Raw genomic sequence first — 27,940 nt, forward strand, 5'->3', positions numbered from 1 at the left:
GGCCCAGGGAGATTAAGGCCCAGATCCACAAAGGCTCTTGGGCTTCTAACATCCTTTGGATCTTTGTGGATCTGGGCCTAAGTGACTTGCCCAAGGTCATAGAGAAAGTCCAGGGCAAAGGAAGGACTCAAACCCAAGTCGCTAACACTCTAACCAGTGGGCCAACCTTCCTTTCTGTAACATGCAGCCTTCTGTGGAGAGGGCTGTGACTGCTTCCTCAAAACTGATAGGAAAGGCAATAAATGCTTTGCACATGGTTCCCGCTCTTGTATTTGGCCTTCCTCCGTCACAATGATTTACGGCCTGCCATCTCAGATCAGACCAATAGGCAGTACAGTCCATTATCATGGAACCAGCAATGGTCAGTACTTGATGTTTCAGGGGGAGTGAAACCAGAGGTGTAATGCTATACCAGGAGAGAAAGAAATCACTCTTAAGAGCAGTGGCTGTCAGCTATGTCCTGACGGATAGCCAGCTACTAATCTGGGGGAATATTGGGGGGGTGGAAAAACATCTGATTGTTCGTTTTACATCTGTACAAACTGACTGCTGTTGTGTTCCCTTTCCATGAACATACATGTGATTGAAACACGCTGTCATGAATGCTCTCAGAAACAGAATCTTGAAGCTTGCCCACTCCAGTGCTCCTGGGAAACAAGTTTTAAACTCACTCGCCACAAACATTTGCACCTGAAACTTGGATCTAAAAGTTATGCTTATCTTATCAGGGTGCAGAACAACAGCGTGAGTTGCGTGATCACTTCTCAACTGAGAAACACAGCTAATTTCCAACAGCAAGTAATCGAATAAAAGTGAAAAAAAATGTTTCATTAGAGAATTTTAATTAATGAGTGTAACAGTGCTCTCTTGCCCAGTCTAGCGGCAAGGTAGCTGCTGCCTCAGTTTCCCTTCACTCAGTTCGATTCTCCCAACCATGGTGGTAGTGGTGACTGTTTAGAGCAGCCACTAGGGGATGTAGAGTAAGAAGCAAGAGTCTGTGTAGACAGGAAATAAAGACAGGTTTCAGAGGAACAGCCGTGTTAGTCTGTATTCGCAAAAAGAAAAGGAGTACTTGTGGCACCTTAGAGACTAACCAATTTATTTGAGCATGAGCTTTCGTGAGCTACAGCTCACTTCATCAGATGTTTACCGTGGAAACTGCAGCAGACTTTATATACACACAGAAATCATGAAACAATACCTCCTCCCACCCCACTGTCCTGCTGGTAATAGCTTATCTAAAGTGATCAACAGGTGGGCCATTTCCAGCACAAATCCAGGTTTTCTCACCCTCCACCCCCCCACACAAATTCACTCTCCTGCTGGTGCTAGCCCATCCAAAGTGACAACTCTTTACATAATCAAGTCGGGCTATTTCCTGCATAGATCAAGGTTTTCTCACATCCCCCCCACCCCCATACACACACAAACTCACTCTCCTGCTGGTAATAGCTCATCTAAACTGACCATTCTCCAGGTTTAAATCCAAGTTAAACCAGAACATCTGGGGGGGGGTAGGAAAAAACAAGAGGAAACAGGCTACCTTGCATAATGACTTAGCCACTCCCAGTCTCTATTTAAGCCTAAATTAATAGTATCCAATTTGCAAATGAATTCCAATTCAGCAGTTTCTCGCTGGAGTCTGGATTTGAAGTTTTTTTGTTTTAAGATAGCGACCTTCATGTCTGTGATTGCGTGACCAGAGAGATTGAAGTGTTCTCCGACTGGTTTATGAATGTTATAATTCTTGACATCTGATTTGTGTCCATTTATTCTTTTACGTAGAGACTGTCCAGTTTGACCAATACATTGAATACATTGGTCAAACTGGACAGTCTCTACGTAAAAGAATAAATGGACACAAATCAGATGTCAAGAATTATAACATTCATAAACCAGTCGGAGAACACTTCAATCTCTCTGGTCACGCAATCACAGACATGAAGGTCGCTATCTTAAAACAAAAAAACTTCAAATCCAGACTCCAGCGAGAAACTGCTGAATTGGAATTCATTTGCAAATTGGATACTATTAATTTAGGCTTAAATAGAGACTGGGAGTGGCTAAGTCATTATGCAAGGTAGCCTGTTTCCTCTTGTTTTTTCCTACCCCCCCCCCAGATGTTCTGGTTTAACTTGGATTTAAACCTGGAGAATGGTCAGTTTAGATGAGCTATTACCAGCAGGAGAGTGAGTTTGTGTGTGTATGGGGGTGGGGGGGATGTGAGAAAACCTTGATCTATGCAGGAAATAGCCCGACTTGATTATGTAAAGAGTTGTCACTTTGGATGGGCTAGCACCAGCAGGAGAGTGAATTTGTGTGGGGGGGTGGAGGGTGAGAAAACCTGGATTTGTGCTGGAAATGGCCCACCTGTTGATCACTTTAGATAAGCTATTACCAGCAGGACAGTGGGGTGGGAGGAGGTATTGTTTCATGATTTCTGTGTGTATATAAAGTCTGCTGCAGTTTCCACGGTAAACATCTGATGAAGTGAGCTGTAGCTCACGAAAGCTCATGCTCAAATAAATTGGTTAGTCTCTAAGGTGCCACAAGTACTCCTTTTCTTTTTACAGGAAATAAAGACAGTTTTACTTTAACCCCAACCAGGATGTGCCAGGTCTCTAATCTCTACCCCCACCTTCACGGGAAGAACTCACGGTCATGCCCAAATCTGTTTCATTGTACTCCGCTGTCTTTCTGTATCTATCGCTGCTGCCTCCTGTCTTACACTTAAGGTATGTCTATACTTAAACAGCTTCAGCAGCATAGCTGCACTGTTGTAGCGCTTCAAGGTAGACCAGTGATACTCAGACCTCAGTGGTTTAGGAGCCAAATTAGCAATCAGCTACCCGAAAGAGCCACAGCAGTGTGAATTCATTGTTTCATTTACTATAGTACTATATATAGATATTATTGTCACAGAAAATACATAAATAACTTAGTGGAAGTTGATAACTTAATTGGGGGTTAATAACATAATAAAAGCATTCTGATTGGTTAGTAACTTGGATGGGTTAATAATGAAATCACACAGTGTTTTAATATCATGTGCTGCAAAGAGCCGAGGAGACACATTAAAAAGCCATTTGCGGCTTGCGAGTCTCAGTCTGAGTATCACTGGTGCAGACACTACCTATGCTGATGGGAGGTGTCAAGATTCCTTCCCCTCTCTGAACTCTAGGGTACAGATGTGGGGACCTGCATGAAAACCCCCTAAGCTTACGTTTACCAGCTTAAGTTAAAACTTCCCCAAGGTACAAACTATTTTACGCTTTGTCCTTGGACTTTATTGCTGCCACCACCAAGCGTCTAACAGATAGATAACCGGGAAAGAGCCTGCTTGGAAACGTCTTTCCCCCAAAAATCCTCCCCAACCCCGACACCCCCTTTCCTGGGGAAGGCTTGATAAAAATCCTCACCAATTTGCATAGGTGAACACAGACCCAAACCTTTGGATCTTAAGAACAATGAAAAAGAAATCAGGTTCTTAAAAGACAGGTTTCAGAGTAACAGCCGTGTTAGTCTGTATTCACAAAAAGAAAAGGAGTACTTGTGGCACCTTAGAGACTAACCAATTTATTTGAGCATAAGCTTTCGTGAGCTACAGCTCACTTCATCGGATGCATACTGTGGAAAGTACAGAAGAGAATTTTAATTGAAGAAAAAGTAAAAGAATCACCTCTGTAAAATCAGGATGGTAAACACCTTACAGGGTAATTAGATTCAAAACATAGAGAATCCCTCTAGGCAAAACCTTAAGTTACAAAAAGACACAAAAACAGGAATATCCATTCCATTCAGCACAGCTTATTTTTTCAGCCATTTAAACAAACAGAATCTAACGCATATCTAGCTAGATTACTTACTAAATTCTAAGACTCCATTCCTTTCTGTTCCTGGCAAAAGCATCACAAAGACAGAGAGAGCCTTTGTTTCTCCCCCCTCCAGCTTTTGAAAGTATCTTGTCTCCTCATTGGTCATTTTCGTCAGATGCCAGCGAGATTATCCTAGCTTCTTAACCCTTTACAGGTGAAAGGGTTTTTCCTCTGGCCAGGAGGGATTTTAAAGGTGTTTACCCTTCCCTTTATATTTATGACAGGAGGATTCTCCTGTCAACATAGGTTATCCACAGTAATCACTGGCCGATCTAGCGCCATCTACATGGTTACTGAGGTTGGCTTAACTATGCCACTCAGGGGGTGGATTGTTCATACCCCTGAGAGTCAGTTATGCTGACCTAATTCTAGTGTAGACCAGGCCTTAGATTGCAAGCTTCTTGGGGCAAAGATCGGTCTTTCTGTTCTGGGTTTGTACAGCACCTACCACAATGGGTTCCATGTCCATGATGAGGGCTCCTAGGCAGTATAGTAATACAAATGATAATCTTTCCAGACATAGTTTATTCTTTCAACATAATATTTAAGCAAAACATAAGCAGTTCCTCTGCTCATCCTGGGCTACTCCTCCCAGAGGCTTTCTCCTTGGCCTCTCTGGGTATGTCTATGGTGCAATTAAAATCCCGCGGCTGACCCGTGCTGACTTGGGCTCCTGGGGCTCAGGCTGCGGGACTGTTTAATTGCTGTGTAGATCTTTGGGCTCATTCTACAGCCCAAGCTCTGGGACCCTCCAGAGGTCCCAGATTGATCGACCAGTGATTACTGTGGATAACCTATGTTGACAGGAAAACCCTCCTGTCATAAATATAAAGGGAAGGGTAAACACCTCACAGGGTCCTAGAGCCCAGAAATCTAGACTGTAGTGAAACAGCCCCTTAGCCCGAGCCCCAGCATCTAATTGCAGTGTATACAGACCCTTTCAGTGGTGACTGGAGGACACATCCTTCACTTCAATCCCCCTGCATCAGGTCCTACGAAAAGAACCCATCTCTCTGCTGCAGCTCTCTCTCCTGAACTCTCTCACCCTTGTATAGGGATCACCTAGCCCCTTCCCAGCTGGGTCTGATAGTCAAACTGGGCTGGCCCTTAAAAGGGGCAGGCCATCCTATGACAATGAGTCATTTTGATGAGATAGCAATTGGCAGACATTATGTGTAAAGAACTAGACCTAATTCACCGAATAAATTATTCAGGATGAATTAATCACTCAGCTCTAACAATAACAAATGTTTTTTATTGGTCATGGTAAAATTAATTAACCTATTTATAAGCCTGCTATAGAACATAAGCCCAGATCCAGCAAGGTACTTAACCACATGCATAACTAAGCTCGAGTGTTACCATTGGCTCTGTGGACCATTTAGGTTCCTAACTTTCACCAAAATCAATAGGAATTGGGTGCCTAAATAACTTTGGGGATATGGGCTCATATGCCTGAAGTTCAGGTGCTTAGGTTGAAGTGGGACTTCAGTTCTCAAAGAGCAAGTATTGTAATCCACAGGCTCACAACATGCAATGTGAAAAAATATTTCCTTTTCTGTGTGACGCTTGCTTTCCATTAACTGCACCGAGCGAGCTGTTATTCTTGTATGCAAAGAAATGACTGAATTCTCCAACTCTCCCTTTCCGGGCTAAATAAGTAGTTGTAGGGCTGAGAGTCTGAAGGTTGTTCCCAACTAGAGCTTCCAGCGTGGCATTGTCTTTAGAGCTATTTCCAGGTGTTTAAAACCTACCGAGTTTCCTCAGCGCCTTGGTAGAGGGGATGAGAACCTGGAGGTATGATTATGCTTTGTTTAAAAACATAACCAAGTAAGATAATGAGCCGGTATCGGTTAAAAAGATTCAGGGCACAATGGTGCTACAACCATCCTTTTGTAACCGCTTGATTGGGCATTGAATTGTTCGTGGTAGTTTTAACCGGGGCTGAGTAGATAACTACCCATTCAGAGATCTTTGAATCTTTGCCCATTGAGGTTATTATCATAATTTAATTGGAATCTCTCTCTGTCCACCTTTCACTCATTCACAATGATCACAGCAGTGCAAGCGTGGCAGCCATACTCATGTAAGGGCTCCCTCAACAGAAATTTCTTTGAAGCTAAAGTCAATGAAGAATGAAAAATTTAACACATCAGAGCTCATCTCTGAGTTGAAAACTTGATGCCATATCAGTCCTGTTTAGATTCAAATTCAAAGCCAAGCAAGCTAGTCTATGCATAGGTGGAACATATGTGGGAGAAAAGAAATATAGGGGCTTTCCCACCTGAGAAATGTGGAGCTGACTGAAATCTGGATCTGAATTTTGCATATGGATCCTCCTTTCCTTACAGGAGCCAAACTGTATCTAATAATCTTCTCTTTGACAATCCCTTACTCTGGTTTGATTTGGGTCCAGCCAAGCAAATTAATGAGTTTTGTTGCCACTGACATAGTCTTTTATTCTGGTTCTAAACTTACCTGATCTAAAGTAAGTCTGCACTGATAATGGTCATGGCATAGGGTTTCCAAACCACTATATTGTTCATCTTGGTTTTCTCATTCATCAGCTATAGTCCATAGCCTGTTTTTCACTGGTCAAACACAAATTTATTTCAGGTGCCACCTATTCCCCGTGAATTACCAGCCTGAGAGCAGCATCCACTCTATAGTCTATGAACAATGCAGACAGACCTTGTTAGCTAATTCTTTTCAGCTCAAACAGCTGCAGGCAATCCTTGGACTGGGCCCACCTGGAAAGGATTCTAGCTGGGTTCTTGCCTTTATGTTTTTTAGGTACAGATTAAAGGGCTCTCAGCGTTTGAAGAACAAAACTTTCTATTTTCCACAGCCTACAATGAAGAGTCACCTAAGCTGCCCTGCCACGTCCTCTTGGCTGATCCAGGGGATTATTTTTTAAAAGGAACTGATTTTCTATGCCAGTTTCCTCCTGCCTCTGGAGTCCACGCTTTCTTGATTCATGCACAAAGTGCAGCGTATGTGAGAGATGCTGATTGTTCACTGAGAATTTATTAGGATCATTAACAAACTACACAGAGAGCTGAGCTTGTAGGTAACTGGATCCCACAGTGTCCTGAGTTGAGGCATTCTCCAACAGAAATTCCCGTTTTTCATTAGCAGGGCTGCTCCACGGCATGTGACAAAGAGGGGGCATCACTGGGAGGGATAGCTCAGTGGTTTGAGCATTGGCTTGCTAAACCCAGGTTTGTGAGCTCAATCCTTGAGGGAGCCATTTAGGGATCTGGGGCAAAAATTGGGGATTGGTCCTGCTTTTGAGCAGGGGGTTGGACTAGATGACCTACTGACGTCCTTTCCAACCCTGATATTCTATGATTCTTTCTATCCTGACAGATGAGCTTGTCCCAAGTGTCACTGGAAATTAGACTTGGGTTCCTTAGAATTCTGATGAAATAGGCATCTGAATTCAGACTGAACCATGAGGCACTGATAAATATATAGACAGACACACAGACAGCACACCTCCCCACAAAACAGGAGTGAATTCACCTAAATCTCCCTGGGGTTTTTTTGTTTTGTTTTGTTTTGTTTTTTTTGCATTTTATTTCAGTGTTTTAAAAGAGCCAGGATGTTATTTTCTGCTTTAGAAAAATTCAGGGAAAATCCCAAACTCTGCCCACTCAATACTGGCCTTGAAAAAGCCATTTGAAATAGGACCAACGCCTTCTCACCACCCAGGGCTAGTCAGGCATGGGTAGAACATTTCATGTTTGAGCCTTACAGGCTAGACTAGGGCATGCAGACTGACTGCAGTCTCCCCCGTATTTAAACTTCCATGGGCTAGCTCCCTGGCAGGCTGATCAAAGTGATGTGAGAGGAGACTGGATGAGGGTTGGGGGGATATTTTTAGACTTGGATCCTGCTAAGTTCAGACTCTAATATTCAGAAAGAAAGTGAAATAGTCCCATTTGGTTTCCCCAGAGCAGGGCTCTGAAATCAAACTCTGTGTGTGTTTTCTCAGCCCTGCCAAACCAGCCACACTGTGGCGTACAACCACAGCAGCAACTGGAGCTCCATACCAGGCCTTGCTTGCATCTCATTTGAAGTGAGGAAAAGTAAAGCGGGGCAGAATTTGGCTCAGTGCACGTGTTTCTTAATAAGACATGAATAGATCAAAGACTGAGGTTTATGGCAGTGTAATTAGCATGCTAATCAGTGGATGTAACTGTCCAACATTGAAATGGAGACTCCTCTAAGAGTCAATTCGAGTCCAAGTTAAGGCCTTACACATCACCTCTCAGTTCAGCCCAGTACCTTTGATTAGGGTGTGGATTGGAATACGAACAATCCAAAGTAAAGAGAGAAATGCTATCAAGGTTGCTATTAGTAGAAATGGGTGAAACAGTTCCACTAAAAAATACTGATATTGTGCAATGCGACCACCCCTTCCATCGGAGAATGCCAAAGCTCTTCACAAACATTAGTTAATTTAATGTCATAGCACCTCTTCATGCCTCCTCCTTCAATCTGTTCTTGGCCGGTATCAGTGCTCAAATACCACCTGCTATTTAAGGCTCTCACCCTGATGCAGTAAGTGAGCAAGTGATTTCCTCTGTGCTGTGGTGGGCCACAGGCCCTGCAACCTTGTTTTTCACTTGCTATCCAGTCATCTCCCTACTTTCAATAAACATCACAACAGCAGAGAAGTCTCAAACCAAAATCCCAACTCCAAGATGCTGAAATCTGGACTTGAATTTTTCATATGGCTCTGTCTGATCTTACAGTGAATCAACTGGGGTCTTCAAAATCTGGATCCAAATTCTGCTGCTAAAGCCAAAACATTTCCCCACAAAGGTACCAGTAACAGGACCACCGTGGATCACCCAGATTTCTGTGCCGTCCTCAGACGTGCCAACAACCTCTAGCTGAAAACCAGCACACAGTCAATCCACACAAACTATTTCAAGTGCGTGCCTTCCCACTTGAAAACCATGTTGTAATGGAATTCCAGTGGGAAGGAGAGAACATCATGCTGCTGTAGGGCATTTAGTGCTTGATGCTAGATTCTTTGAAGTCAATGGCAAAGCTCACATCGACTCTAACAGTGCAAGATCACGGCCTGGAGCATTTCATGAGGCCGTATAGTTAATCTGAATAAATAAAATGAAAGGGGGCCTCATTCCTGACTTTTAGCACAGTCCTGAGCAAGGAGTTCTGTGGATGCTGTGCGGCCCCTGGAGTCACTGGGCCTCTGATACGCTCCTTGAGATACAACTTCCATCCTTCTCCCTCCCCACTCCCAGCGAGGATAGTAATTTACTGCTGGACTGTACCAATATTAAATCACAATGCACCCTGTCCTGCTCAGTGGTTCCAGGTGGCAAGCTGGGGGAGTGGAGCGGTGGTATTGGGGACTCTGCCTTTAGGGCTGAGTGTCCCAGGCAGAGCCTGGGCGGGGTGCTGCAGAAGCTCTTCTTGTTATGCACAGTTGGTTGGAAATGAACGCAGAATAAAGCAGATCTTGGAAGCACCGTAAGCAGCAAGGCTCAGATTCTCAGAAGTATTTAGGCTCCTAACCAGGGCCACTCAGAGGTTTGGGGAACCCGGGGCAAAATCTGAAACTGAGCGCTCCCCACACCCCCAAAAAATATTACTGCTGAAGGGAGGCCCTGCAGAAGAGGGGGTTTGGAGAGCGAGCCCACTATGGACTCATCTCACAATGGTGGCTTGGCTCCTGTGCTACTTGGCTGGGCCCAAACGTCACAACCTGGTGTGCTGAGTCACAGAACTCCTCCGGCTGGGGCCCTCTCAAACGGGTGGTCCAAGGCAAACTGCCCCCACCGGCAGCCCTGCTCCTGACTTCTGTCTATCTGGGCCTGAGTGATCACCGGACATCGCAAAAATCAAGACTCCACCCGTCCCCTATTGCACCCCACCCACCTGCTCTGGGGAGGGAGTGTGCAGGAGAGGAACCCTGCACACCCAGACCCCCAAACTGGGTAGATTCCGTAAGGGCATATCAAGGATGATTACACCCTTCTGCAGATGAGTGATACGAGTCACAATCCGCCCCTAAATGGTGGTGCCATATTTTTAGGATTGATCCCATTCTCCTCCTTCATGGTGTCACTCAGATAAGGGTATGGGATAGTAAGAGGAATTAGTTGTTATCTACTAATGGGTAGTTATCTACTCAGCCCTGGTTAAAACTACCAAGAGCAATTCAATGCAAAGTTCTGCCACTAACTGGATTATTACTTCCTTACCCGCCCCCCCCCCCCCCCCCCCCCGCCCCAAAGAGCTAAAGGAAATACAGAAATATGTTGTTCTGTTTTCACCAGCCTTATCAGCGTGCTCAGGCAATGGCACCTTACCTTGGGACAGTAGAAAGCCTAAGACCCCCCCAAACAAAATCCAAATCCTTTGTTTTTTCTGCAAAGGACTTTGGCCTCCAACCCTAGGGAACAATGACAACAATTCTAAGACCAGAAGTTGGTCTTCAGTGGGATGAAATAGGAAATGTGACGAACACTGACCTTCACAGGTACACAGTGGGATCTCCAAAAACACTCAGGACTGGACTAACTCTGCTCCCACTGAAGTCAATAGTGAGCATTTTGAAAATCCAGCTCTCCACGGTATATTTTATATAAAATCAGATAGCGAATTAGGTGTTAAGGAAGCCCTGAAACTTAAATGTTTCCAACTAATCATCTGCTTCCCTGTCTTCTCTCATAATATGTGTTATACAAGTTCATATTCCCCATGCCCTCCTAGCAGACAGAATTATATATGCTTAGAATTATGTTTTTTGAAAGTGTCTGGGGAACCTGAACTTGGATAATATAAATTTTGAGAGAAGGCAGGGCAAAAGAAGATTAGTCTGAAATATTTCAGGGCTAGGGCTATTTCTAAACATTAATCATGATCTTATGACAAATGAAATCTCTCCACCTTGATTCCAGAACGAGAAATAACAGCACATTAGTCAAATTATTCAGCCAAAAGGCACCTAGCTAAGGTACTGTTATGGTCACCATTACCAGAACACATGAGCATTTTAACCTATCTAACCTCCCAATCACCTCAAGTACAGAAGCATCATGAGCTTCTCTTTGCAGGTGCAGAACTGTGGCACACAGTGACTTGCCCAAGGCCAGACAGGAAGCCTGATGAGTTGAACCCAGGTCGCCAGCATGCCAGCCTCAGGCCCTAACCACTTCCCCTCTTCCATCAGTATCTGTAAGTTCTCCTACCTAGGGCCTATCTCGTCCATGTTTGTGCGGCAGTCAATACAAGGGCAACCCCATTTTAGTTGGAATGTTTGGGTGTTACCATAATATACATTAATTATTATTATTATTATTATGTGCTGTAGACATTGCAGAATATACCATTGGACTCGGCAGACCTTTATCCTGTTTGTGCCCTTTCGTCCTGAACAGAACCACATAATTTGTTTGATTTATTTTGAATTTTCTGAGGGTGATTTTGATTATTTGTTGGTTTTTGTTTATTTTTCCATTGTGCTTTCTAAAGCATGGTACGGCACCACAAGAACCTGAAGACTGTATTATTAATACCCCCAGTTTACAGTCAGAAGGGCACAAAGAGATTGAGTGATTTCCCCAAGGTCACAAAGGGAAACAGTGGCAGAGACAGTAACAGCACATTGGGATCCTAACCTCCTGGTCTAACAACAATAACAGTTGTCATTAGCTGCATGTGGGAAGCACAGCTCCTCCCTCGTTAGCCTGGCTTCTGGAAGTGATGTCACAATGTGGATTGATAAAAATTAAATGGGGACAGATTGAAACACACTCCCCAACTTCCCCATCAGACGCACCCAAAACCGTACAGTAATCCAGCATCACACTGTGATATCATATCAGCTGATTATAATCATGTAGAGTGAAACAGAGAACTGGGTAGATGGAGAGTACCCGCCAGCTGCCAACAGGCCAAAGTACAAAGCACTTGCCTATCTCATGTTGAAAAGTTAAAGTTGCAAAGTGAGCCTTTTAAATAGCAACTGATAGCCGAGGAGTCGATATTAGGCTAAATTCACTCTCAAGGCTTTGCTCAGTGCTTCCATTCCTAAAGTGCTGAAGTCGTGTTCTCGTGGTTTATGACATCAGTGGAGCCCTGGGAGTGAATTACAGCTTTGTAGTCACTCCAAATATATCTGTTATCCTACTGCACATTCCTTTCCTTGACAAAGATCTCATAGGCCCAGAAGAATAATTCGTCCGTACAGTTAAGCTTTTCTTGACTCCATCACACAACTCCATTAACTCTTATGTTGAAATCACACAACCTCAGCCACAAGTCTTACTATAATCAGTAACCGAAATATCTCATTGCCAACTGCAGGCAGAGTCTGCTACATACATTCAAAATGTTGATACTTGCCATTTCCCCCCGCCACACACACACCTTGTCGTTTCCAAATACGGAAACACGTTACACCCCTTCTTTCCCTCGCCCACTCGGGGGCTAAGAAGGTCACCGGCGGGCCACAGCTTATAGTACTATGGAGTGCTTTGTACTAATCCTGAAAGGACAGGGACAGCCCTGGCTAATAACTGACCTGAACAAGTGATTAGAGTCTGGATTAATTTGCAGCTAGACCCCGTGGTGGAGCTCACAGACACTGTTGGTTTCCGAGAGGGGAGACCGAGTTTCATCCATCCACTCTCACCGGGGAAACTTCAACACTGGCAGTATGAGAACTATTCCAATCCACACAACCAGCTAATGGACGTTTTCACAGCCAGTGCTGATGGCCAGAACAACAGGGATTCTGGCCCCTTCTCTGACTCGCCAGAATAGCGGGTAGTTTCACAACACTTTCTGGACACTCCAAATAATGAGCATTTTCATTGCTCTTCCCAGATTGCCAGAATAACGGCATTGTCGTGAGCCTGTCTAGAGTGAACTCTTGTTTCACTACCTCTGAATTCTATTTGGGGAGTGAGAAATGAAAGAGACACCAGCCTCTGCAGCAGGAGAGCTGCCCCCTTCCCGCAGAGTTCAGGAACTCAGCAGGCCGACGGACGGTAAGGGCTCTGCGGTTCAAAGATCTGCTGCATTCAGGTCCTGAGATTTTTGTGCTGACATCGCTCAAGAATGACAAAAGCCATTCTTCTCAGTTACGAAGCTCAGCAGTGTCAGGGCACAGAAGAACAGTGGCCGGACACAGTAGATACTGTGAAGAAAAATGAAGCTCCATAAGGCACTAGGGTGTTCATTGCACACATGGTCACACTGAACTTAAATAACTGCTGGTAGTGATATTTACAAAAAGATTCTTACCCTTTCCTTCCAGGCTGCTGAATCCTCTCATTTAAATTTTCATACTGAAGCCTAATTACACCACAGTATTTCCCTTATCCATGAAGAATAGGGTCTTCTTTTACGCCATTTGTTTACTCTGCCTATATAATGGAACTTTTCAGTTCTATTTTGTGTCAAGACTTTTTCATTAATAGTATGGGGAAAAGGGAGTTTCTATTAACCTGGAAGCAGAAACTGATTCAGCTAAAATAAGAACAGTTCTAAACCTTCCCCCTCAGACTCAATTCTCTGATCCGCATTTCAGGTTTGCAAAAGTTTGGATGACTTTTTGTTCCTTGGTTCGTTTTCAGTTTCGTGGACCTCTGTATTTCTGCATGGGGTCAGGAGTGTGAGAACCTTGGTATTCCAAGACAAAAAAGTTTCTTTTGTTCTATGGCCATCTCAAACAGAAGCCAGTGGTACCAGAATTTCACTGTTCCCATGTTTAGAAGATTCAAGACTCCCAGAGATGCAGCTGAACTTTCGGGGGCTTATCTGAACTGAACATGTGAAGATTTTGAGGTCCTTTCATCACGATCATAAACCCCAACCATGCAATAAGGGAAAAGGCCACTGCTACAAATATAACACCGCAGCCATGTTAACATGCAGTGCCATGTACTCAGCATACACAAATATAGTTGCTTTGGAGTAGATCCTGAAGTCTTCATTCAGTCCCTATTCAAGCAAATCTCTGAATGGATCAAACCCTGGAGTTCTTTCCAAGTTTTTACAGACACAAAACTCCCAACAAAGACAATGAGAGTTTACCCAATGAAAGACCCTCACGGGCAGCTTTGTCTGAGTAGTAAGGTCTAAAAAACCCTGAGGGAGCATTCAGGAGTTTGCCCTCCAGTTCCCATAGTGACAATGACCCCAGGATCAGCATTTCCTGGGCTTCTACCCAGGTGTTGCTCCAAACCCTCCTGCCATCCACACACAAAACCCTCTTACCCCCCTGTGACGGTGCTTCCAACCTAGCCTTGCCCAGCTGGGTGTGCAGGCTAGAGCTCAGGTGTTGCTTTCACTCAGGCTGGTAACCCACTCACTCTGCAGTGGGGGAGAGCATGCAGGCTACATCACTCGAGTGCTGATAACCCTCCACTGCCTTCCCACAATTCCCCCTGCGTGACCAGAAGGACGGACAGAGTCTCCCACCATTCACTAGAGCAGCTCAGTTTACTGCAGCACAAAGAACCCTGGGGGTTGCCCCCAGAAATCCTAGTGTCGCCCATGGGTGAGCACAGCGCCAGTGAGGACAGAATAACTGTGGTAGGGCATTGCAGAGTGGCAGGTTGTTGCAGTGTGGCAGCTCACACCCGGGTTAGGGTGGCCCAGGTGCCCATCACCTGAGCTAAGTCTGCACTGAAGGAATACCCTTAATCACTGGTTTTGCGTCAGTCATTAACATCCTGGAAATGCCCTTCCTGATGGTCCTTATTGCTGAATTATTTATTGCCCTAAATGCTAAGGGCTCCTTTAAAATTTGAGGGATGGTGGAGCTGCCTTGCTCCAGTGGGAGCACGGGGAGCCAGAGGCAGTGTCTCAGCCTGGCATGGCCCCACCAGAGCTCCAGGAAACACAGAGGGAGTGCAGCCCTTCTACCACTGTTTGAAAGGACGCAGAGTTTGCTCTGCTGGACAGTGCAGAGACACCAGAGCAAGGCTTTGATCTATCCCTGTCATCCTCTTGGGCAACGGCACTAGCCCTTCAGTGTTCTGGCTCCCCCTGAGCGCCAGTATTTCCATTGTGCCTAGTCCCTGGGCACCATGCCGGTCAGAACCACACTCTAGCCCTAGAGTAACCAGAGGTCTCGGGGATGCTTACATCAAGGCAACCAGTTGTTACCACAGATCTAGAAACCTGGTTAAATCCCCCCTTGAGTACCACCATTTGGCCCCTCCAGTTTCCCCAGCACAATGTCAGCAGGAGAATGCAAACATTCTCAGATAACACTCGTTTGATTCTGAAGTATAACAGAAGATATGATCGGTTGCTCACCGGGAATGGTGTCTGGCGTCTGTGTAGGTTAATCCTTCCTGTCACCAGTCCGGGAGCAGGCAAGGTATCCCTTTATGGACTCGGCTCCGACCTACAAGAATCAGGAAACACAAATTGTTGCCTGTTGTGGTAAGAGGATAATCCAACACTTTGTAATCCTCAGCAGACAAGGGACAGCAGACAGGGCCGGCATATACTGCAGTTGAATTAAATGCATTTAACAATGCCTGCTGCTGGTTGTGTCGCCTGCAGTGATCCAGGATTTTTGGATCCCAAAGCATGAGCTTCGTAGTCTAAAGGACTAGCTCTTACCAGGGAGGACATACAGCTACATTGTGTTCGCATGGATTATACACACAGTGAGAACACGGTGGGTAGTTGAGTGAGAGTGCCTTGTTGTGGGGAAATACCACTGAACACACCATTTTAAGTGAATTCATGTGTAGAGGTCATGTTAACTGATTACTGGAGTCGGGCAGGAATTTTCCACCAAAACTTTTTTTTCCCCACAGGGAAAAGTGCTTTCTGCTAAAATTGAAGTTTTTCCCACAGTAAAATTTTGCTGAAATTATCGATTTTCCTGGTGAGAAATCAAAATTAAAATTTTGTGTAAGGTTGACCCAAATCACAGAAATTTGGGTGGCTGAATTGAATTGAAGCATTTTGCTTCAGGTCACTGCAATATTAATCTGTGTCTGCCTGAGCTGCTGGGTGCTTGATGGGAGTTTTAGTTCAGGTGCCTTGTGCCCCCATTCTGTCCTGTGGGTTGGGCTCTCTGCTGGACTGCATCTCCCATGATGCAACTGATTCTCCCCTTTGGAGGCATGAGAAGAAATACCTAGACTGGGGAGTTCTTACTGGAGACATCAGGTGAAGAATTCTACAGCCAATAGCTGCACCTGCAGGAAATCACAGGCCCACAACTTGCTCTGGAGGGACACCCTCAGAGCTACAGAGCATGGCAGCTACTTCCCCATTGCCCTCACACATTGCGTTCCTCTTGCGCAAGTTTCCCTTGTGCTCAAGCAGAGCAGATAATGTTTTTTTTTTTATGACAGAGATGGGCAAAACGGTTTCTAAAAAGCGAGACCCACCCCGGCACCAAAATCTCACCCTCACAGAACCAAACTCAAAGCAAGCCCTTTCTGAGGTGCATCCAAGTGAGGAGCTTAGGTATTTGTGTTCCGGGAGCGCATACAGGCCGCGACCGAGATCGGGGCCCCACTGGGCTATGTGCGGCGTTAATACGTAGGAAGATACAGCCCTTGCCTCAGGGAGCTGCAGTCTAAATAGACAAGGCACACAAAGGGTGAGAGGGGAAACAGAGAGACTGAGTGTCTTGTCTAAGGTCACACAGCAGATCAGTGGCTGAGCCAAGAACCGAATCCAGTTCTCCTGACTCTCAGTCCAGTGCCTCACTCACTATATAAAAATATCGAATTAGTTCTCTTGTCCCCACCCATCAGATCTGCTTTGTCTGGGATTAGCGAAGTGAAGAGGTACAAATGCAGGGATTAAATCAGCACCAGTGCTCTCTTCCCATAATCCCCAAATGCGTAAAGATTCCCCAAATAACCGTCCCCGGCTACTAACTTTTTCATTCAACTCCAGATAAAATTGTTCACATTGTTTATAAGATATCCAGGTAGCCAAACTGCCTGATGGAAAACCAGCAGGTGTGGACAGGGCCCTGTCAATGATGACAAATGTTAAAGTGGAAGGTCAGTTCATTAGTCTGGTTTGCCAGATGAGAAACCTGCCTTGCTCCTTGCTAATTAGAGACTCCATCCAGACTCTGACGTGCAGCCAAACTGCAGAAGGTCCAAATTGCTGATGTTAAAGGGAGACAGGGTAACAACCTGCTGGGCTTTCACCGATAAAGAGTTTGCACCTATTTAATGAGCTAGAATCCCACTGCAAACTAAAGAAAATAATCTTCAGCTGCCCAGTGGTTCAGAGCTGTATGTGATGGAGCCTCCACATTGATTGAGGCTATAGATCAGGTAATTTTTCCATATAGCAGCACTTTCTTCCATCCTAAAGGACACAGTGAAGTGCTTTATGAATTTGCAGGTACCCATAGGGTCCAATATTGCTCTCTTTGAAGTCAGTGGCCATGCTGTTGTCAACGTCAGCTGGGTTAAGCCCATCATTCATATTAGCTGGACCTTTCCATGGGTTGGCAAGACCTCTCAGAAGCTTGCATGATTATCTAAACCCCTGAGCTCTGCAACAGCAGGGTAGAAATGTCATGAGAACAGGCTTTCACAGGAAGGTTGGGGCATTTCCTGCTTCCACTCCAGGGTAGAACCCAGAAGTGCAGAGAATTACGGGATTAGGTTGAGGAAGGGGAGGGATGAGAGGCAGGTTCTATTGGTATTTTGGATGAAGAGCTGAACCACTTCATCCTTCCTCCCTAGATCAGAAAATTAAGCAAGCAAACCCATGGGACCTCCTAATCTGAGGCAAACTTCCAATCCTTTGAAATTCTCCCCTCACAAATAGGGAAAAGTCCAAAAGGAGCATGTGTGAATGTGAAAACATGTGATGGAAGAGGGACAGCTGGGTGTTGAAGCCACAGAAAGGGGCCTCTGGAGATGTGAGTTCCTTCCCTGGTTCTACCACTGACTTAGTAGATGACTTTGGCTGCACCTCTTTGTGCCTCCTGCACTATGGAGTTAGACTCAGATAAGGTTTGTAAAATGGGCTGGGATCCTTGGATGGAAGGTGCAAAGCATCATTCATGCTGCAACCAAATTCAATTTACCTCACAAGCACACCTATAAAATACAAGATGACATAGGAGGCAATCACCATGATCAAGCCTGAGAGAAGACCTGAGAAGAAAAACCTGCCTCTATTGTATATAATCCCCAACTTCACATGCAAATAGCTGCATTAAGGACCAGATTCTCCTGCCCTTTCATGGAGCAGTACCTCAGTGAAGAGGGGTCCCAATAGAACCAACAGGACTATACACTCCAGTAGTGAGAGTGGCAGATGCTAGTTCTTACAGTCCTGGAGTTAATCAGAGTGTAGTTTACTGTCCTGGGAGTTTGCTGGAATCACTGCAGCCTATTCTGAATGATGCTCGAAATTGGAGGGGGAAAACAAACCCTGCCAAGGTACAGATAAAACCAAACAAAATCTCTCAGACAAAGGAAATGCACTAAAATGTTCAATTTTATTCTTGCTCTGGGCCCCCAAAGCATTTCCCTTTCCTCCCTGAATGATAACGGATATAAAAATTAAATATAAATTCGCCAACAAAAAACCAAAGTGCACTGAAGGGCAGTAAATCACCGGGACCAGATGGCGTTCAGGGGAGGTTTGGGAAGGGAATGAAGGATGAAATAGCAGAGATACTGACTAAGATATATCATAGATCTTTAAAAACAGCAACTCGTCCTCAAGGCTGGAGACTCACTAATATGGTGCCTCAGTTTGAAAAAGAAGCCAAGGGAGAAGGCAGGAGAATGACTGACGGGGGAGCACCACCTCAGTACTGAGGGGATCAGAGACTGGCCAGCCTCACCTCACCATGGAGGGAACTGATAGAAGGCTTAATTCACTGGTTTCTGTCCCACTTGGGGTCACTGCACTCAAGGAGGCAGTTGCCCCTGATGCATGGTCACTCTCCCCTGGGAATTCAGCTATCTTTAAACAGTGACAGAGATTCCCTGCTGGATGTGCTGAGTCAGGCTATTCCCCTGGTACCCTGCCCATTCCCTCTCCTCAGTCACTTTTGGGTACACACTGGAGAGCTGCCCAACCCTCAGAGGAGTGCAGGTGGTGGTGGTGGGTCCTTGAATGACCAGAGACCCCCACAGAATGGGTGTCCCACCATCAGGGTTCCCTTGGCCTGTGCCATGCTGGCTGAAGCTGGCTCCAACCCAGGTTTGTTAAGTCCTGAAGAGTCGGATTAAAAAATGAATAGCTGAACACTTGGACTGGTATAACCTGACGGGGTCACCCCAGCTGGGCTCCAGTGAGGCCTCTCTAACCTGCTGGAGGTCTTTAAAAAGAAACATGAGACAAAGCTGACATCATCTGCTTGGTTTCAGAGTAGCAGCTGTGTTAGTCTGTATCCGCAAAAAGAAAAGGAGGACTTGTGGCACCTTAGAGACTAACAAATTTATTTGAGCATAAGCTTTCGTGAGCTACAGCTCACTTCATCAGATGCATTCAGTGGAAAATACAGTGGGGAGATTTATATACACAGAGAACATGAAACAATGGGTGTTACCATACACACTGTAATCAGAGTGATCAGGTAAGGTGAGCTATTATCAGCAGGACAGTGTGGGTGGGGAAACCTTTTGTAGTGATAATCAAGGTGGGCCATTTCCAGCAGTTGACAAGAATGTTTAAGGAACAGTGTGCGTGTGTGTGTGTGGGGGGATAAACATGGAGAAATAGTTTTACTTTGTGTAATGACCCATCCACTCCCAGCCTTTATTCAAGCCTAAGTTAATTGTATCCAGTTTGCAAATTAATTCCAATTCAGTAGTCTCTCGCTGGAGTCTGTTTTTCAAGTTTTTCTGTTGAAGAATTGCAACTTTTAGGTCTGTAATCGAGTGACCAAAGGAATTGAAGTGTTCTCCAACTGGTTTTTGAATGTTATAATTCTTGACGTCTGATTTGTGTCCATTTATTCTTTTATGTAGAGACTGTCCAGTCTGGCCAATGTACATGGCAGAGGGGCATTGCTGGCACATGATGGCATATATCACATTGGTAGATGTGCAGGTGAACGAGCCCTTGATGGTGTGGCTGATGTGGTTACATGCTATGATGGTGTCCCTTGAATAGATATATGGTGTGGCTGATGTGATTAGGCCCTATGATGGTGTCCTCTGAATAGATATGTGGACACAGTTGGCAACGGGCTTTGTTGCAAGGATATCACTACAAAAGGTATTTCTCCCCCACTCTCCTGCCGATAATAGCTCGCCTTACCTGATCACTCTGGTTACAGTGTGTATGGTAACACCCATTGTTTCATGTTCTCTGTGTATATAAATCTCCCCACTGTATTTTCCACTGAATGCATCCGATGAAGTGAGCTGTAGCTCACGAAAGCTTATGCTCAAATAAATTTGTTAGTCTCTAAGTTGCCACAAGTCCTCCTTATCATCTGCTTAGATTTTGAAAGGAAGCTCCATCACAGACCAATATCCCTGGGGCAACGTCTGCGGTTAAGGCAGCTGAGTAATGGTAAACAAAGGGCTGTAACATGCAGTGCTGTGTCAGAGAGAAGTTGATAGAGGGGTGTCTTAGGGGCCCATGTACTTGTCAATGGAAAGTGGAAAGCAAACGGGTGATGTCTGGGGATGGACACTATGTCAGAGATACAAGGGAATGTGAAAAGCTCTGGATAGAATTCCTGCAGACGGCAAGCAAGGCCCAGTGTTTAACGCCCAGCCCTCAGAGACAAAGGTTCGGAGTTCTATACTTAGCTCTGCCACAGATTTGCTGTGGGACCTTGGGCATGTCATTTAGGTACTGTCTGTCTTAGCTTTGCCACCTGTGAAAGGGGGTTAATAACAGTTTGCAGGATTTTCAAAAGAGTCCAAGAGCACAGAGCCAATTGATTTTCAATGGGACTTGTGCCCCTAAATCACTAGGGGCTTTTGAAAATTTCACACAGTGGCAATACTCACCCATCACAGGAGAACTGTGAGGCTTAATTAATTAATATCTGCAAAGTGCTTTGAGATCCTTCAGCAAAAAAGGACAAAGAACTATTGCCATTAGTTATTTAAGGCTAGAATTTTCCAAATGCTCAGCACCCAATTTGAGGCCAAATTTTCAAGAACTCAGCTCTCGTTTAGGCACATCAGATGCTGAACTCTTCAAAACCCTCAGTTAGGTGCTTAGGTGACTTGCTCAGGGTCACACAGGAAGTCTGTGGCACAGCCAGGAATTCATGGATTCCAAGGCCAGAAGTGACTATTGTGGTCATCTAGTCTGACTCTCTGTGTAACACCAGCCAGAGAACTTCCCCAAAATAATTCCCAGAGGAGAGCTTTTAGAAAAACAACCAATCTTGATTTAAAAATCGTCTGTAATGGACAATCCACCGCGACCCTTGGTAAATTGTTCCAATGGTTAATTACTCTCACTGTTAAGAATTTATGCCTTACTTCCAGTCTGAATTGCATGCAGGTCTCCTGAACCTGCATTACAAGTGAGTGAATGGTGTGAATAACTAAGTTTTCATTTTGCTGGCCATACCAAAAAGTCAGAAAAAATTTAAAATGTTTTGGGTCTAACAAACCATTTTGTTTTCAAGTATTGAAAAAAAGTTTGGGCAGCACCCAGCTCAACTCCTCAATCCCAGCTTGGGGCCTTTTAAAAAACACCCTGTACCTTTATACAATTTCTAACACTCAAAAGCCTCAAAATGAACAATGAAGAGATCCAGCTACTTCCCCACTGTCACATCATCTTTCATCACACACTATCATGCATCACACCTGATTTCTCACCACCCAGTTTCCCAGAGGCAACAATGGAAGATCAGGGGACTTCACTGCAAAAGCAAAGAAGTGCCAGAGATGCCATGAAGGGCAGTAGAGATTTTTGTATTGCTGTCGAGTTTATATGGAAGGTGCACGCATGGTACAGTGGTGGAGGGCAGACAGACCGATGGGATGGGAATAGAAAGTTTTAAGAATTTGGGCACTGGTTAAATTATCCAGGGCACGGCAGATAAACATCTTAATTATCTGATGGTGGACATGGCTAGAACATGGGAGAAAGGGGTATATTCCAGTGGGAAATCCAGAATTTGTGATTGCTCCATCAAGTTCCACTGCTGGGGGGGGAGGGGGGGGAGGAGAATCCTGCCCCACTCAGTGAGTGAAACTAATTGGGCTGCCACATGGTAGCAAGATGTTTTGGAAGCGCCACATCACCGCTGCATTTTTTCTAGTAACTCAGATCACGGTTAATTTTGCAACTGCCTTCCGCTCAATTAAATGTAAAGATGCTATTCTGCAGGGTTTTCCAAGTGGGGCAGGAAATAGAAAGATCTGGAAAAGGCAATTTATGTGAGAGAGGTTTCTTTTAACATTGCGTATCATCGTTTAAAAAGGAGTGCAAAATTATATCAAAAACCGTAAATAAGAGCATTTTGCACCCAGTTTGCACGGATCTAAAATAGGAACACGAGGGATGTGTTCAGGGGAGAATCAGAAAAGGAGTTTTCAGAAGCTTACATGAGTATTTAAACCCTAGATCAGTGGTCTCCAAACTGTGGGGTACCCCCTCCCCTCGGGTCATGGAGGAACATTCAGGGGAATGCAGCAGGCCCTGGGCCAGCCCCCAAGGGGGGCAGGGAGGGAGCACCACCCAGCCCTGCTCCACCCCCAAATCTGCTCCAGCCCCAGCCCCGGCTTGAATCATAGAATCTCAGGGTTGGAAGGGACCTCAGGGAATCATCTAGTCCAGCCCCCTGTTCAAAGCAGGACCAATTCCCAATTTTTGCCCCAGATCCCTAAATGGCCCCCTTAAGGATTGAACTCACAACCCTGGGTTTAGCAGGCCAATGCTCAAACCACTGAGTTATCCCTCAGCTGTGGCCCCACATCCAACTGCGGCCCTGGCTGTGGCTCTGCTCCGGGCCTTGTCTCCACTCCCAGCCCTTGCCCCACTCCCAGCTTCAGCCATGGCTTCGGCCCCAGGCCTGCTTCCACCTGCGGCAACAGCCTCAGCCCCCTTAATCCTATCCAACCCCGCCCCCCACCCAAGCCATGGCCCCGCTCCCGGCCCCAGCTCGGGGGAGAGGTGGAGGTGCGGATAGGGCACAACTCTGAAAAGCTTGGGCACCGCTGTTCTAGAGTGTGCAACATCAGGTAATGTCACAAGAACTGGGGATTTTGGGGGCACTTATTTCTCTAGGTATCACTTTACTCACCTCTGGGGTGAAATGGAAAGTGGCAGCTATTTAACGTATTATAAAAATGCTACATAACAGTTTAGGACAGGAATAGCAGCAAAGCACCACCTCTTAATGAAACTGCAATCGGAGTTTAGGTGGCCAAAGGAGAGGATTAATTTTGTCTTGGACAATGGAGTCCACTTCCTTATTCAGCTTGCAAAAGGCAGTGTGGATCAAATGGGCACAAATGGTCAGGATGTGCATGGGTTAAAGCCTCATCTTAGCACTTCCAGCAGCAGAGTGAACTGTAACGTGTGTGGGCATCATCTACTTGTATTAAGGCCCAAATAGTTTTCAGTGGGAAAACTTGTTAATGCAGGAGAATATTTCAGCACCCATCACTCATTGCCTACCCTATTTCTCCCCTGTTAAGTACTGCAGCAAAGGAAATGTTGACCAATAGAGTTTTGCCAAGGTAACATCGAAGAGCTAAGCTGGGGAATTGAAACTCATCCTTCACTCATTAGATAGCACCTAGAGTAAGTTCCATGGGGTCTCCATGGATGGGGGTATTTACTATATGCTCACTATACCTAGGCAGAGCAAGATGAGTTATGGCTGGAGTTTCTGCAATTCATTCCCAGTTGCTTTGTTAATACAGGTTAGTTAAAAGGGGAATGGAAATTAACTGGGAGCCAGGAGATGTGGAATCCATTTTTGGCTCTGCCCCGACTCCTTTTGGGCAAGTCACTTAAGCCAAACTTTTTAAAAGTGGGAACTCATTTCAGGTGTCCCACTTCTGGGTGCCTGATTGGAGATTTGTGTAAAAGAGCTTGTGACCTGGCCTGAGGACTGCTTGACAGCAACAGAGTAGGTGTAGCCAGAAGATGAAGACATTGTGGTGAGTTGTGTTTTTCCTACCTGGAGTGGAACAGGGAGACTGACCTGTCCCTGATCCCATCCTGAGTCATGATGTGGTTTAGAGTTTCACATCTCCATTATGGAGAATACTTTGGTCTTCCTGCCTCAGGAAAGGGGAACAGCTGGCACATCTTGCTAAGAGCCACCTGCAGTTGAGCGTAGGACTTGCATGCTGTACACAAACATGCCAAACCCGCCAAAAAAACAACAACAACAAAAACCCATAGAAATTGGGCTTGTTTTGGGCTTAATTGGCTTGTGAGTTGCTTGTTGGCTAGTTTTTGGCTTGTAGCTTGTTGCTTCTTCTTCTTCTTTTTTTTTTTTTGATCGGCTCCTGGCAAGCAGGGGCAGGGGGCAAGCCGGGGCAAGGTGGGGAGAGAGTCAGGCCTGCACAGCGGGCCCACCACAGTCCCAGACTGCATGCTGGGGGGATCTAGTCACATTGGCTTGTTCTGGCCTTGTTTTGAAATGGGATTAGCTTGATTTGTGGCTTATCGTGAAAGTCGGGATACTTATTTACTGCATGAAAGTTGGCAACTGTGTGTACAGCTCATTGGTATTGGTATCAAATACTGCTTCTGAAAATTGGAGCCTCAACTATTTTGTGCCTCTGTTTCCTCATCTATAAAATGAGCGTGCTGTTACTTTCCAACGTGCACTGAGCTCTAGGGATAAGAAGTGCCATGCAAGTGCTCAGTTTTATTGAAAAGCAGTCAAGTTTTGAGATCCCCAAAACACTAGACTTAAAAGAAAAATCAAACTGGTGCATTTCAAAAGTGAATCGAAAGGGTTTGTTTGCATGATTGTGTAGTTCTCCTGCAAGAGGCAATGTACCATGGAAACTTGAAATGGAGCATGGAGCTTGATTCTCTGTGCTGCTTTAGGGGCCAGTTGTATCAGCAATAAAATCCTGAATTTAAATCTTGCCCATGCTTGATATATATGGATGCCAAGAATAAGTGAATCTCAGGTCATGGTAGGTAAGATGAGGGGACACTGTTGTTTTACTCAATCTGCTTTAAAATGTGTTCATTTGCCATTTCTGAAGCTCCCCCGTATATTCTGATGCTAATTTGAGATCTCAGAATACGCTTCTTCCTTTCTACACAACATTTTCATTCACCTTTACTCCAACAATCATTTCATGTCATATTTTCTCCCCAGTGAATCTTCATATGCTTTAATTGGAGCTTGTCTGTTCGTTCATCCTTGGGTGAGGTCTGTTTAGTAGCTGAGAGTATCAGACACTTTTACTTATGGAATCAGTGGAGCTGAACTTTGCAGAGCGACTTTTCCCTGAGTGCAGAAGCATTGTTCTGTTGAATTATGTTTGCTGGGAGGCAGCTCTCTCTTCCTTCCGCTTGTCTCTCACTCACCCATGCTGGCTTGCTTCATGAGCCATACAGCATGCAAGTCCTATGCTCAGCTGCAGGTGGCTATTAGCAAGATTAGCTGTCCCCCTTTCCTGAGGCAGGAAGACCAAAGTATTCTCCTTAATGGAGACGTGAAACTCTAAACCACATCGTGACTCAGGATGGGATCAGGGTCTCCCTGCTCCACTCCAGGTAGGAAAAACAACTTGCCACTGATCCTAATTTGAAATCACTATCATGTCTCCATCTTCTGGCTACACATACTCTGTTGCTGTCAAGAAGTCCTCAGGCCAGGTCACAAACTATTCTACACAAACTTGAGACTCAACTCACTGCCTATTCCCATCAGTAAAACTACAACAAAACTAACTACAGTAGGAAAACAGAGAGGGTACAGCAGGGCAGAGGGAAAGAATTGCCAGGACATTAAGGTACTGGACAGGAAATCAAGAACTGGATTCAGTGCCTGGTTCTGTCAGAGACTCCCTGCGTGACCTTGGACACTTGTGTCTCTGTGCCTCACTCTCATATCTTTAAAATGTGGCTAATAGCATTTGACAGAGGTGCTGGGTGGATAAATTCATGGATGTGTAGGAAGAGCACTGATCTGATGGGTATAGGGGCCCATATAAGAATTTATCTAGATAGAATTTGCCTCGCTGTACCACCATTGAGTGCAGTGGATTTCACCAGGGATGAATTTGACCCATTACATCAAGGGTTGATTCTTTTCCATAGAGTTGTGAATATTCTGAATTGTTCCCAACGGCTTGGACTAAGTTAATTACACAGATTGTTTGTGCCGCTCTTTAGACTGAGGCAATGAATTGACACTGAGAAGCACTGGGCTGCTTCTTGGAAAGAAGACAGCCCACGTGCTGATTTCAAGAATGAGGAAGAATCAGTGCACTTAGATGACTAATGCCTCTCCTTAGAGAACCCAGAGCAGCGACGGGGACATGAGTTGTCCCCACGATGTAGAGCCTAGGGGGCCCCACTGTGCGAAGAACAGAACACACACATAGGGTAAGTCTACACCTGGAGCTGGGCGTGGGGTGCCCAGCTCACATCGATGTATACCAGCTCTCATTGAGTTAGCGTGCTAAAAAAAAGTAGGGTAGTCATGGTGGCCTGGGCAGCAGTGGCATGGGTGGCCGTCCGGAGTACAAACCCGCCTGAACACCATGGGCAGGTACTTGGCGTGGCTCGCCTGCGCGGCTGCTTACCACTGTCTGTGCTACTGTGGCTACATCGCTATTTGTAGAATGCTAGCTTGATGAGAGCTAGCAGGAGTATGTCTACACAAGCTGGGAGTCACACCCCTACCTCCCAGTGTAGACGTAGCCATAGTAAGAGACAGTCCTTGCCCTGAAGCACTTAACTGCATAGACAACACACATAAACCAAAACCCCAGATCCAAACACCCCTTATCTCTGAGACAGCTTAGGTCCAGGTACAAACGTTGTGGCTATCCTCTGTCTCTGCCATGGGCTTAACGCCAACCTCCAGATTCAAAGTCTTCCTCTGCCCTCCCACCCTAAGCACAGAAGTACAGAGCTGGCAGGGCCCTCAAAGGGTCAGCTAGCCCATCCTCCCCCACTGAGGCAGGATTATGTGTAGCTTTGGGAGAGTTCAGATCTGGACTGGAACTTTGCAACACTGGCTGAGCTCTAACCATGAAAGATTAGGACTAGATTCTCCCCTCCTCAGGCAGGCAAAGCTCCCATTGCCTGAGACAGCCTCCGTGAGAGTTTGCAGGACAGAATCAGGCCCTGAGGAAAGTGGCCCTTATTTCTTCCCAGCGGTGACTGTTGTTGTATTTACTAAAAGTTCAAAATGTAGAGAGTCTAAAAAAGAAAAAAATCTACACCAAAATAAAGGGGCTACCTAACTTCTCAGGTCAAGGATTTGATGGGCCAGGTCTGGCAGTGCAGAGGTGGCTTCTATACTGGGCAGCTGAGAATTCCTCCAGCACAGGGGAACTGCCAGGTAGCCATCACTGTGCTACTGCCATATGGTGCCTCCCAGCAGAGGGGTTTGTGATGGGCAGGAAGGACAGGGCAAGTGTGCACTGTGCTTGCGGGAACCCATCAGTGTAATTTAGAACAGTCCTGAGGATGCTCTAAGTGACACCAGCAACTGCACCAGCCCCAGGATCAGGGTGTGTTGGGGGAGGGGGAAATTAGAAGGATTGAAAAGCCACCACTCCCTTCCCCTCAGGGGCAGGTGCCATGGAGAACTGAGCCTGATGTCTACAAATCTGGCAGAAATTAAAATGATCTCCCTTTAATTCCGATTGCCACCTCCAGGTATATTTAGAGGCAAGTCTCGGGTCCCGCCAGGCCTTGAAATGACCCCTGCATTCAGACAAGTTGTCATGAATATAAAGAGAAGAGTAAACACCTTTAAATCCCTCCTGGCCAAAGGAAAAACCCTTTCACCTGTAAACAGTTAAGAAGCTAAGATAACCTCGCTGGCACCTGAGCAAAATGACCAATGAGGAGACAAGATACTTTCAAAAGTTGGAGGGGGGCAGAAACAAAGGCTCTGTCTGTGTGATGCTTTTGCCGGG

At 45.5% G+C, this 27,940-nt stretch overlaps 1 protein-coding gene across 6 annotated transcripts in view; it reads right to left on the minus strand.

Moving 5' to 3' along the window:
* The window catches only part of RALY (RALY heterogeneous nuclear ribonucleoprotein), a 277,650-nt gene that overhangs the window by 176,166 nt on the left and 73,544 nt on the right, over positions 1-27,940 (minus strand). For 4 of the 6 annotated variants that reach the window (XM_073309888.2, XM_073309891.2, XM_073309893.2 and 1 more), the window contains exon 2: positions 15,189-15,279. The exons of the other annotated variants lie outside the window; for them this stretch is intronic. The gene's annotated coding sequence lies outside the window, so the exon portion shown is untranslated. The remainder of the gene's footprint in view (positions 1-15,188; positions 15,280-27,940) is intronic. 6 annotated transcript variants of the gene reach the window in all.

This window comes from Lepidochelys kempii, chromosome 13 (assembly GCF_965140285.1).
Source record: "Lepidochelys kempii isolate rLepKem1 chromosome 13, rLepKem1.hap1, whole genome shotgun sequence".
Taxonomy (NCBI): domain Eukaryota; kingdom Metazoa; phylum Chordata; order Testudines; family Cheloniidae; genus Lepidochelys; species Lepidochelys kempii.